Source organism: Agrilus planipennis, unplaced genomic scaffold (assembly GCF_000699045.2).
Source record: "Agrilus planipennis isolate EAB-ADULT unplaced genomic scaffold, Apla_2.0 scaffold73, whole genome shotgun sequence".
NCBI classification, from domain to species: Eukaryota; Metazoa; Arthropoda; class Insecta; order Coleoptera; family Buprestidae; genus Agrilus; species Agrilus planipennis.
This window is the reverse complement of record NW_020439682.1, coordinates 747,232-760,065: the sequence shown is the minus strand read 5'-3', so window position 1 is coordinate 760,065 and position 12,834 is coordinate 747,232. Positions and strand designations below refer to the sequence as shown.

Here is a 12,834-nt window from a genome sequence, read left to right as displayed (position 1 = left end):
CGAGAGACTCGAGTCTCTCAATTTTTCAGTTTTATTCATTCAGTCTCTCTGTGAGAGACTCGAATCTCTGAATTAACAATTTTATCGTTCGAGTCTCTCATACAGAGACTGTGAGTAACGTATATGTTCAAAAATAAATCACTCGTTAAGTTTTCGAGATAAAGACTCATGAAGAAAATAAATTTCCAGATCCAAATTTCAGTAGCAGCATTCCGTACATTCGGTACCTAAAAATGATACTGGAATATTTTTTTCAGTTAACATTTCCAAAAACCTTCTTCAAATTTTCTGGCTTGTTAAATTAAGTCAGTTCGTAAATTATAATTTTATTATGCCTTTTGATCCATATGAAATATGTCTCAAATGTTTTGGCTAAAGCGTTTCACACTTAAATTTTTTCTGAAAGGTAAAGATATAAATTTCACAATTTCTTTAATTTTTTTCAAAATCCTTGAATCTTACATCAAAATCTTTAATTGCTTCTACAATCAATCAAAATTGGTCTCGCAATCGACTTGTTGGCCACCCCTGCTCTATACGTTCGGTTCTCAATTCGCTGCTAGTGTATACGATAGTTAGTTTTTTTGTGAGAAACCATCCACCTTGGAGATTCACGCAGGATTACTTTTGCACAAAAGTCCGTGAAAAAGGTGTTGCACATTGTTGGAATTTGAATTTAGTCATTTTCTCGGATTGCTACGTCGCCCACCGTCGTCGTCGCTCGCTGTCACAGAAAACGTCCTCAGACGAGAAAATATCACCGCTCCGTTTGTAAACAGCATATCCAAACATACACACACATTTGTACGCCAGCTCTGGTGGCTTTCTCCCTCTGTTTTGCATCCCACACGCCCGCGGGGGTCGCATTATCAGTCTCATCGCGACACTCCCCCGCTGATAACCAAGCAAATCCACTTTAAGTATTTTTTTATTTTTCTTGTCTAAATAAGAAATGACAGTTACAATTTATGTAATCATTTAATAGGACAATCTAATAAGCAACAAATTATGCAAAGAAGGGGCCTTACGTTTGAAGAAACATTTTAGAAAATAAAACGTACCTACCTACTAAAGTAGTGCTAAAGACATGCCGTCTATCACGTAACTTTTAATGCTTCTGTTATTCAGATTAATCACAATAACCAATTGTTTTATTACAATCGATAATCGATTGTTAATTTTAATACTCGTCTAGCTTTAGCATATGATTTAGCGTTTATGATGACAGGATGTGATAGTTCCTTAATGCTTAGACAGTGATTTTTACGAGGGCGGTTGGTTGGTTAGTTTAGTCTTGCAGTTTACGTTACTAGATTTTAACAATAAATATAAAAAAAGGAACTTTATCAGTGTTTAAAAAAAAGGGATCTTCAAGAATGTCCTCGGAGTAAGTGCTCTTTGCTTCTATGTCTGAATAACATTTAGTTGAAATGTAAAGACAAATTAATTCTTTATCGATATTTTTTACTTATTTCAAGGACCCCATTTTATTCGCAAAAAAGTCTACTAATTGATTACCAATTTCCTTTTATAATATTTGATGAATATTTTATTTTTAATAGACTATATTATTATTTGGTTTTGAATTTTTCACCGACTGAAAAAAAGGTTCACCATTCTGCCAACGCTTGATGCAGTAGAGAAGAAAATTCTAGAAAACAGGATTTTTCCATGCAGAGGAAATGATTGTTTACATTTTCAATATGTCTACTTGATGCCTTCCTTTGTAACGTCTACCAATACATCCTGTTTTTTTATTGACAACAATAGGAAGCATCTGGGAAATTGAAACATCAATGAAGACTATCCTTTGATAAACCTACAGGATCAACCCGAGCAGAAAATTTAACTGCGTGAAACAGATACCTACCCTAAACGATAAGAAAACATTTTTCTTCTGATCTTGCCATAGCGGGGTCTCCTCAAAAGACATTTACCGTAAAAAATGCTTATTTATTGGACTAACATTACTAACTTTGTTATTTAATTGAAAAAGATGCTGAAGGTATTTGTACGAATTTCTCGATAACATATTGTATTTTTCCTTTGGTGACTACATGTACCTAATAGAAATCCCTATTAGTNTCAAGGACCCCATTTTATTCGCAAAAAAGTCAATTTATACGCTGAAGGAAGGGTCAATTGCCTGCATCAACACTAGTTTGTTTAAAACTCATGACAGCAAATTTCAGCATTTAAGACAATTATTATGTCGGTTAATAGAAAAATTTGTACTTGGAAGAGTAAACTAAAATACTGGTCTGCAAGGGAAGAAAAAGTAGGGAAAGAGCGAATATAAAGATAGGAGACGAAAAATTAGAAGAAGTGGCTGATTTTAGATATCTCGAAAGTCAGATAAGTCAGGATGGAAGGAGTAATAGAAATATAAAGCAGAGGATAGCGCAGGGTCGTGTCGCCTTTAATAAAAAGAAGTCACTTCTATGCTCGCGAACGGTTAATTTAGAAATTTGAAAAAGGTTGTTAAAGGTATATGTTTAGAGCGCGGCGCTGTACGGGTGCGAAACATGGACAGAGGGCACGGCGGAAGAGAAAAGGTTAGAAGCCTTCGAAATGTGGTGTTGTAGGCGGATGATGAGGATAACGTGGGTAGAAATGAAGAGGCATTGGAAAGGATAGGAGAACAGAGAACTCTATGGAAGTCAATAAAAAATAGGCGAAATAGGTTGGTAGGACACCTTCTCAGGCATGAAAGTCTAGTCAGAGACATATTAGAGGTAGAAAAGGGGTAGTGGTAGACCTAGATTAGATTCCTGTTTAGCTCAGGATAGGAAAGAGTGGAGGTCCAACCAGTCTTAGGACTGACGACCTTATGATGATGATGATGATGGAAGAGCTATTTAAAAAACCTACATATCAGATTAAATGAGCATTGACCAAAACCAAAACACGCAAGACCAAGACCAAGACCGAGACTAGTATCAGAAAGACCAAACTAAGAGTACAACTATTTTAGCCAAGACCAAATAAGCAAGATCAAGACCAAGACTGTCCCAGTCCCATCTGCTTCCAAATCGCCCAGGTCAAAATTTTTCTTTAGTAGTAAAATAGTGACAATCTATTTGTCGTATAAACATAGGTATATTCAAACACAAAGACAGTCATACATTACATATATATATGTATGTATGTATGTATGTAACGATCCATATAATACATGTACACGTAGGGTGGTACAATGCAACGGTTCATTTAACCGCCTGTACGTTCCGTGGCAGCTACAAGGAAGCAAAGCCTTGTATCAGATGATGAATGATAAGCGGCTCATTTCTCACTTGCTCCTGACACTTTGTGTATGAATACAGATCGACGGTTTGACGGGTACGAAGACGCTTTCGCCGTCAGCGTCGAAAAGCTCGTCGTTCTAGTTGTGGAATTTGCGTCTTGGCTCTCTCTCCTTTATTTTTGCGAAGCGTCGTCGTCGTCGTCGTCGTCGTATGCCTCCTTCCTGACGCCATCGGAACACGCCGAATCCTAATTGACTTCCTCTTTCCATTTTACCCGCTTGTTTGACGAAGAGCGACTTTAAAATTTACGTGTAGGGATTTGTCATCGGTACCCAATCGGAAAAGACAAAAACATCTAAGTCATAACGGTTGACTGATTGAATGTTAACATCGGATACAAACAGATACTTAAACATACCTATAATAAAAAAAATATATTTAAACAAAAGTACCTACTCATAAATATTAATAGTTTATTCATTGATTGATTAGTGTTTTAGTTAATGTTCTTGAATTAAATATTTTGCTACAATTCTCGATTTTTTAATGTAATATAGCAATTTAGTTACTAAGCAATGTACAGGTCAGGGCTAGAAATTTTTTTCTTTATGCAAAAATGTTAAATATACTTAAAAATGTAGGGATGAATTACAAAGATAAAAGAGTGAGCTTGCGGTTCCAAGGTAGAGAAGTAAATATTAGGAAGGGAGTCAGACAGGAATGCACACTGTCACCCCCGGTTTTTAATTTGTACATCGAAGACGCGATCAACATCATTAAAGACAGTACAACTGTAGAGATAGATATACAGGGACAAAAGGTTAGTATGCTTAGATTTGCAGATGATATAGCAGTATTAGCATTTGGTAAGGAGGAGTTAGAGATAGCTTTAAATAAAATGGAAGCGGTACTGACAAAACAGTATTGTATGAAAATAAATAAAAGTAAAACAAAAATACTGGTATACAAGGGAAGGGAAAAAGTAGGGAAAGAGCGAATATAAAGATAGAAGATGAAAAATTAGAAGTGGCTGATTTTAGATATCTAGGAAGTCAGATAAGTCAGGACGGAAGAAGTAGTAGGGATCACCTAGACAAATGCTGAGGCAGTAAAATTCCACAGATAATCTTTCATTCTCTTCTGTCTTCATTTCGTCCGTCTCATCTTTCTCACCTGAACCACCACCCACCCATTTCTACGATTCCTGAAAGCAGGCTGAAGAGAGCCTTCCGCTCTACCTTCCGGCGTAGTCCGGAGGGACTGCCCGCCCACCAGCATTACTGGCTAGTGGGAATGAAATACCCAAAAGTTTTTTAAGAACGGTTAATTTAGAAATTCGAACGAAGAAGTGAAGATACGTGTCCAACCAGTCTTAAGACTGACGACCTTATGATGATGATGCAAGTATTAAAATTGTCATGCTGTATCAATTTTAATTGTATTTGCTTAATTAACTGCGAGAAATAATTTTTTCTCATTTTATAATTACCTACCTACAAATATAATACGTATATATACATTACGAGGAGGTAAAAGTGATGAAATATAAAAACATAGGAAGGTGAAGTAACTAATGCACTGAAAATTGTATTATCCTGTTGGTTCCGTTCCAGCAATATATTAAGAGAAGCATTTAACATTCTAGAGCATCTCCAGACCAATATCTTGAGACGTTACGGCTGATGCTATGCCAAGGTGGCTCTCATAAATAATATTTCCGCGTCATTCTTACTGAAAACTTGAAGGGGCGTAAAATTGCCTTATTCGTGCTCTAACGTTTGTCAAGCATGAGAATTTATCGCTCACGTTAGTATTCCATGTCATCGAACAATATCGTTACCTTCGTGGATACTACACTACCTAACACCTATGGTAAACTGATGACAAAGTTCTAAATACATACCACACTATTTACCGACAATAATAAGTTCATTGTAGAAAATGCTACAAATGGCGCAGTAAACGCAGTAGCATCGTGCTACAGATGGCGTTTACTGCGCCATTTGTAGTATTTTCTAAAACGCGCTGTTAAGACAGCAGGTAAAAGTTGGCCTGTGTTCTGTCGGAGCTGATTGCGACGCGCTGATGAGATCCAAAAAGATCGAAATCGCGATCCGCGTGTGACAGTTTCGACAGAATACAGACCACTTCGAATTATTTTAATACTAAGTTCAGCTCATATCTGATCGGTAAGCAATAATTGAATACAAACTTTGGTGTTACAAATTCAATTGGTTTTCAATCTGCCTGAACAACGAATCGCTCAATCATCTGTCAACTAGATCTGTTGTAGTATAACATAAAGGACCATATGCGGGACAAGTCAGTCATCCGCAAAAGGAATTCGAAATAATGATCGCTATCGCAGTTCTATTTCCGGCAAATTGTAACAACATTAAATCCAAACTGGAACAAATGTAGAGACTCGTATTGGTAACCGCTGTCGTCAGCGTCGCCGGCGTCGTCTAATTCGACAACATAAGCGGAACGGCTTTCGGAAATGATCGAAACAAAAATAGCTAAGCCTAATGTTACGCCATCAGTAAGGGTATCCACCCTTTCTTTGTTTCTCAATGCCGGCTCTCAAAGTAATCTCTCCGAATGTCAGTACATTGAGAACAGCAAACTGATTTGGTCGCTGATCGATTGCAACTTGCCCTACAGTCATTATTTTCAGTTCGAAACGAAGAAAAACTCAACCTTTAAAATCGACAACCAACGGAGAAAACTCCGGAATTGTTGTACACCAAGACTGCCAAATTTTAGGGTTGCGTACCCTAAGAAGAAAAGAGAGACCTTTATAGGATGAATTCGTTGTTCGTCTGTCTGTCTGCCTGTCAAGCCCCATATTATCATGAACCCGTAAAGGTACCCCATACTCAAATTTGCAATACCTTGGAGCTGTGACAAAAATGAAGCTTCTAAGTCAACGCAATCAAAAGATACAGCCGTTTATGCTACACATTTTGGCACTTGTGAAAGAATCAGAACCTACCTATAACGTCAAGTAAAGAGGAAAATTCTAAAACCTTTTTTAATTATACGTTTTGGGGATTAATTTTGGGAGGCAAATTTAAAACATACTCGGAAAAAGCGGGAAAAATCTTCAAGACTTGATTCCCGTAATGAACAAACTATTTGCAAACCTAAAGGATTGAATATTTATTTATTTTTGACATATTAAAAAGCTTTTAGAACAGTTAATACGACTAAAAGTGTTTAATAATCGCTCAAGAATTGCAAAACTTCTAAAAAATCATATTTAATTTTTATTTTCGACGACTACCTGTCTGTCTTTTTGACATTAACAATGATGGATTCTTTCCTAGTTGCAGCTATTTAGAGGTCCTCAAGAATTTTTGACATTTTATGTTAACATTAAGGCATAATGTTGTAACTTTTATATTATACTTCCTATCCTGTGCTGATGTTGTTAGTATTTCCTTGATTCAGGACTTTATCCGCCTCTACATATTCCTGTTTTTGCTTCTAATATATCCCTACTTCTAACTAACCCTTCATGTCTTTAGAGGTTTTATTCTTCTACTTATTAACAACAAATTCATAGCAAATAATTTTTGTTCATAAAATTAATTGCACTATACTGGTTAACAAATGATCACACTTGATTGGCAGTTCGCCTTAAAATAATAAACGTAGATTATTTTTGATGTTTTATAAACTAACTTAATAAATTTCTTATTTCAACAGGTCGTTAGTTTAAGACTAGGAATCTAAGCATTTCTCTCATAATTATGCAGACATTGTCTAGACTGAAAATAATTCAGGAGGATTCGTTAAAACTTGGCCTTCAGCTATCTATTTTTTTTAACTTTCTACTGCTTTCTTTTGTCTCCTCCTTTTATATATTTACTATTCCTTTCGTTAATTACAGGTCGTTTCAATACTTTAATGTGGCTAGATGAAAAAACAGAGATAACAACGTTTATTTTGAACAGAGGTGCATATTTTGAAGATACAGTACAATTGAAAGCTTAAAAATAATAGATTTCCATTTTGTATCTATAGGGTTGTTCGGAAAGTCATTTCGTTTTTTTTTGTGGAAATGAAAGACAGTTTTCGTATAATAAACAAATACTTTATTAAATTATATATTGACCGTTCTGGTCCAACACCTTTTGCCATCTTTCTGGTAGTAGCATAATTCCACGCTCATAAAATTTTTGGTCTTTGCTGGCAAAAAACTGATCGAGGAGGTTTTTGACCTCCTCATTTGAGGTGAAGGTTTTACCGTCTAAAAAATTTTGGAGTGACCGGAACAAATAATAATCCGATGGTGCCAGGTCTGGAGAATATGGTGGGTGTAGCATTGTATCCCATTCAAGCTGTAAAAGCTTTTGGCGAGTGACCAAACTTGTGTGAGGTCTCGCGTTGTCTTGGTGAAACACTACACCTTTCCTGTTGATTAGTTCTGACCTTTTCTGTTGAAGTGCATCATTCAGTTTGTCCAGCTGATGACAGTAGACTTCCGAATTAATCGTTGTGTTATCCGGTAAAAGCTAAAAAAAAACGATTCCTTTAAAATCCCACCAAACAGACAGCATCACCTTTTTTTGGTGAATATCGGCTTTGGAAATGGTTTGAGCCGGTTCATCTTTTTTGCTCCATGACCTCTTGCGTTTGACGTTGTTGTATACAACCCATTTTTCGTCCCCAGTGATGATGCGCTTCAAAAACGGATCATTTTCGTGACGTTTGAGAAGCGAATCGCAGACGTCAATGCGGCGACACAGATTTCTCTCTGTGAGAACATGGGGAACCCATACATCGAGCTTCGAGGATAATCCCAGGCCTTTCAAGTGGTCATAAACTGTTGAATTTGATAAATTTAACCTCAATCCGATCTCACGTGTTGTTATTCGCCGGTTCACATCAACTAATGCCTTTATCGCGTCTTTATCAGCTTCAACCGGCCTTCCCGAACGTGGTGCATCTTCGACATCAAAATTGCCGGATCGAAATTTAGCGAACCAGTTCTGGCACTGGCGTACTGTCAACACACCTTCTCCATACACATCAGTCAATTTCTTTCTGGCTTGAACAGCATTTTTACCCTTTCTGTAGTAAAACAGTAAGATATGTCGAAAATGCTGCTTATCGCTCTCCATATTTAAAAGGGCACCAACCAAAAACTACTGCGTAGAATTAATTGGAATTTTTCACACACAAGCCTTGCTATATGAGCTCTCAAAGCATATAAAAATTATACGGCTTAAATGTGAAGTTGGGTGCAAAAGAATACAATTAAATCCTCTGTCGGGAAAAAACGAAATGACTTTCCGAACAACCCGATAGTATCCACATTGTTAGTTTTATATCTTTTTTTAATTTCATTCATTTATTTTGTTTATTGAACGTTTATTGTCTTGTCTTTCTTTAGAGTCGTCTTTTCCTTTAACAATTGTACTCGTGTAGTAAAATAATTCATATTACTCAGATTGCAGGATTTTAAAGCAAAGGCGTTGTTTCCGACTAAAGCAAAACACACATTTAATTTTTCTTGACACGTACGAATATATTCGTTTACGCACACTGCGATTCTTCTTTCTGTTTCCCAGCGCAAATAAGCAAATTTAGAACTTAAGTGTGCTCTGAATACAAATAGAAGTTTTTTTCCTGGATACAAGTCTGACATCGGGAAATGATTTATGTGCTGAATGTGCGTGGAAGCACAAACTTAATCCGATAATACCACCTTGCCAAAGATTTCCACAAAATGAAATGCACCCTCGTGAAAAATGAGGGTGGAATTTAATAGTCTGCCTATTTGTACCGCGTTCTTCGTCTTTCCACTGAAAAAAAGACTCCATTTGATCGAGTGGAGAAGTGTTTTATTTTCGGCTTAAAGACGGGGTAGCTTAATAGTAGACATCAATAATAACAGTAAAAGAACTTACTTAGTATTTTCTCACATTTGCGATGATCATAGGCGTACAGAGGGTTTCATTTACCGGAAAATATTCGTTCAGGGAGTTGTGCTCACAGAGATATTATCATAGTGATACGTAAACATGGAAGTCCTAGTAAAGGTCCTCGAAACCTACAACATGTTTGGTTAAATAAATTGTCATTTAAAATTAGAATTTGTACAATAATAAATAAAAGTAGTTATTATTAAAAGTTATTTATTAATTACTTAATACTTTATTTAGGATTAAAGAAGTGGTGATACTTGCATTTTAGTCCTTGTTTGATATCTGATTTTAACAACTGTATACAGCAGTTATGTTAAACTTTGGTTAGGGATTAATACAATAAACAAATAATTCAAACTTGTTTTGCAAAATTACTGATTTTTGTTTTCTTTTTTTTAATTCTAGGTTAAGAGAATTTGAAGGATAGACCAGGACATCATCCTCTAAGGACTTCAAAGCACCTAAGCGTCACTGCTGATGTTTTGTATTAAAACATTATTTGGTTCGTAAAATTAAATTGGAATATGTACATCAATGTATACGTATTTGTTAAAGAAAAATAATAAAAATAAATTCTCTCTTTTTCTTCAGTGAAATTATAAAGCCATTCTAGTCGAGTGTCGAGTGCAGCTTGATTTAAAAAACAGAAAATCTACAAAGGTATTTCACAGATACAATTATTACCTTTTATTTTCTTGTCAAATAATAATTTAAATTGATTTTGTATTTTTTTTCTTAATAATTTCTCCGACATTGTTAAATTAATTAAATTATATTTTATGTAATCATTTAATAATATTACTGATAAAAACAGTTTATTAAACACAGACCTGAAATTGTTAGGAAAAAGAATAACAGGTATAAATAATTATAACAAACTTGTTGTTGTAAAAGTTTTAATTTACATGTTTAATAATCTTTTTTATCGTTTCGTACCTCAAAAGGAAAAGGGAAGCCTTGTAGGATCACTCCATTGTTCGTCTGTTCGTCTGTCAAGACCATTTTTCTCAGGGACGAGTGGAAATAACAAATTAAAATTAATGTCAAATAGTTAGGTCTGCAATCCCTTGCCCAATCCTTTAATTCTTATATTCTATTGGGGACTGATCATTTTGGAGGAAAAGCTGAAACATACTGGGAAAATGCGAGAAAAATCTTTGAGACCCGATTCCTATGACAGACGAACTATTTACATACCTAGAAGTTTGTACAGAACCCTCGATACGCGAATCCGACTTTTAATTAAACTTGATTACATGAATATTGAGACATTTCTGAATTAGTTAAAGCTTTAAGAAGTGGTTTAAAGGAAAGCTCAGTTTTGTTGGCATGTTAGCTCCTCGTACAGCCCGAGTGTAAAGATTAAAGGATTTGTGTAGGTGGATTTAATTCGTGTAAGATGGGCGCAAAGCGTCTTGCCGCCGCTCTAATAAACTTTGGCTAGGTTGGGTTGGATTGTGTTGAATAGGATCGAGGTGACGTTTTCGAAAAGCTCGATCGTCATCGTCGGAGAGTTTAAAAGACTTGTAGTAGACCTGCTGTAATGTCTGTCTTTCTGTAACGCTACCGTTTTATCACAATTGCAACACGACGGAAACTGTCGCCATTTGTGTCCTAACCCGACCATAAACAAGTCGTTCCGTGTGGTTTATCTCCTGGAAAATGTCCACCGCACATGTATATGTACGGCTTTGTTTACGTTTGACCAAAATAAACGTGAACTACAACGTACTAAATAACTATACATAGAGTTACACACCCCGTTCGGAAGGGCAGACATTTAACTACTCACCTTTGATAAAATGTTATATAAAAAACATATTTATCGTTTACTGAATAAATAATAAAAAACAAGAAATTTCACTAAATTTTTAGCTGTCTTATTATTAATCAGATTTATAATGTTTTTCTAATTTCCAGGTTTTCAGAAAGTGATTTTTTCGAATATTACAATGTAAAATTTTGACTTTTTCTATGTCTGGAAGATTTGTTTGTAATTGTTGTAAGTTGATAATATAATGTACGGCAAAGCCGCATTTACAATCCTTTTTGTTTATTACGTAATTATGTTCGTAAGTTCGCTTTCTAACAGACCTATTGCTTTGGTCAATCTAAATAGCATTACAAGAGTTACAACTTAAACGATAAATTCCACTTTTTTCCAATATTCTTTTTATATTTGCAGAAAGTATATTTTGGGTTACAAAGATGATTTCCTAAAGTTTTACAATTAAAAGGAAAAAATTTTAATTCATGTCTTTTAAGTTTGCTTAATTTGCAGCACAATTAATCTTAGAACGAACACTAAATAATAACGTTTTATTTTGAGTAAAATAAAAAATGCTTACTAAATAAACAACATTTAATTCTGTTGTGCCTAAAATATTTAGGCAAACATCCCCAAATCCCAGTTGTAATGTAATTTCTGTAAAAATTAAACTAGTAAAATATTGTGCTAGTTGACTTCAATATCGATGTCTTTGTAACACATTTTAAAAAATATAAAACCTATCTATTTTAAAGCAAAAACACATTGGGAAGTTAAACAAATAAACAACTTACACAATTCACAATTAAATAAATTTTCCAACCAATTACCTTGCTCTGAACATTCGCAAAGGTATGTTATNATACGACTAAAAGTGTTTAATAATCGCTCAAGAATTGCAAAACTTCTAAAAAATCATATTTAATTTTTATTTTCGACGACTACCTGTCTGTCTTTTTGACATTAACAATGATGGATTCTTTCCTAGTTGCAGCTATTTAGAGGTCCTCAAGAATTTTTGACATTTTATGTTAACATTAAGGCATAATGTTGTAACTTTTATATTATACTTCCTATCCTGTGCTGATGTTGTTAGTATTTCCTTGATTCAGGACTTTATCCGCCTCTACATATTCCTGTTTTTGCTTCTAATATATCCCTACTTCTAACTAACCCTTCATGTCTTTAGAGGTTTTATTCTTCTACTTATTAACAACAAATTCATAGCAAATAATTTTTGTTCATAAAATTAATTGCACTATACTGGTTAACAAATGATCACACTTGATTGGCAGTTCGCCTTAAAATAATAAACGTAGATTATTTTTGATGTTTTATAAACTAACTTAATAAATTTCTTATTTCAACAGGTCGTTAGTTTAAGACTAGGAATCTAAGCATTTCTCTCATAATTATGCAGACATTGTCTAGACTGAAAATAATTCAGGAGGATTCGTTAAAACTTGGCCTTCAGCTATCTATTTTTTTTAACTTTCTACTGCTTTCTTTTGTCTCCTCCTTTTATATATTTACTATTCCTTTCGTTAATTACAGGTCGTTTCAATACTTTAATGTGGCTAGATGAAAAAACAGAGATAACAACGTTTATTTTGAACAGAGGTGCATATTTTGAAGATACAGTACAATTGAAAGCTTAAAAATAATAGATTTCCATTTTGTATCTATAGGGTTGTTCGGAAAGTCATTTCGTTTTTTTTGTGGAAATGAAAGACAGTTTTCGTATAATAAACAAATACTTTATTAAATTATATATTGACCGTTCTGGTCCAACACCTTTTGTCATCTTTCTGGTAGTAGCATAATTCCACGCTCATAAAATTTTTGGTCTTTGCTGGCAAAAAACTGATCGAGGAGGTTTTTGACC

General features: G+C 34.7%; 1 long non-coding RNA gene across 1 annotated transcript in view; it reads left to right on the top strand.

Annotated features, from left to right (window-relative positions):
- Positions 1-12,834, top strand: part of LOC112905954 — a 62,088-nt gene that overhangs the window by 43,699 nt on the left and 5,555 nt on the right. The window contains exons 3-4 of the long non-coding RNA XR_003232099.1: positions 9,587-9,683; positions 9,773-9,841. This is a non-coding gene — a long non-coding RNA (uncharacterized LOC112905954). The remainder of the gene's footprint in view (positions 1-9,586; positions 9,684-9,772; positions 9,842-12,834) is intronic.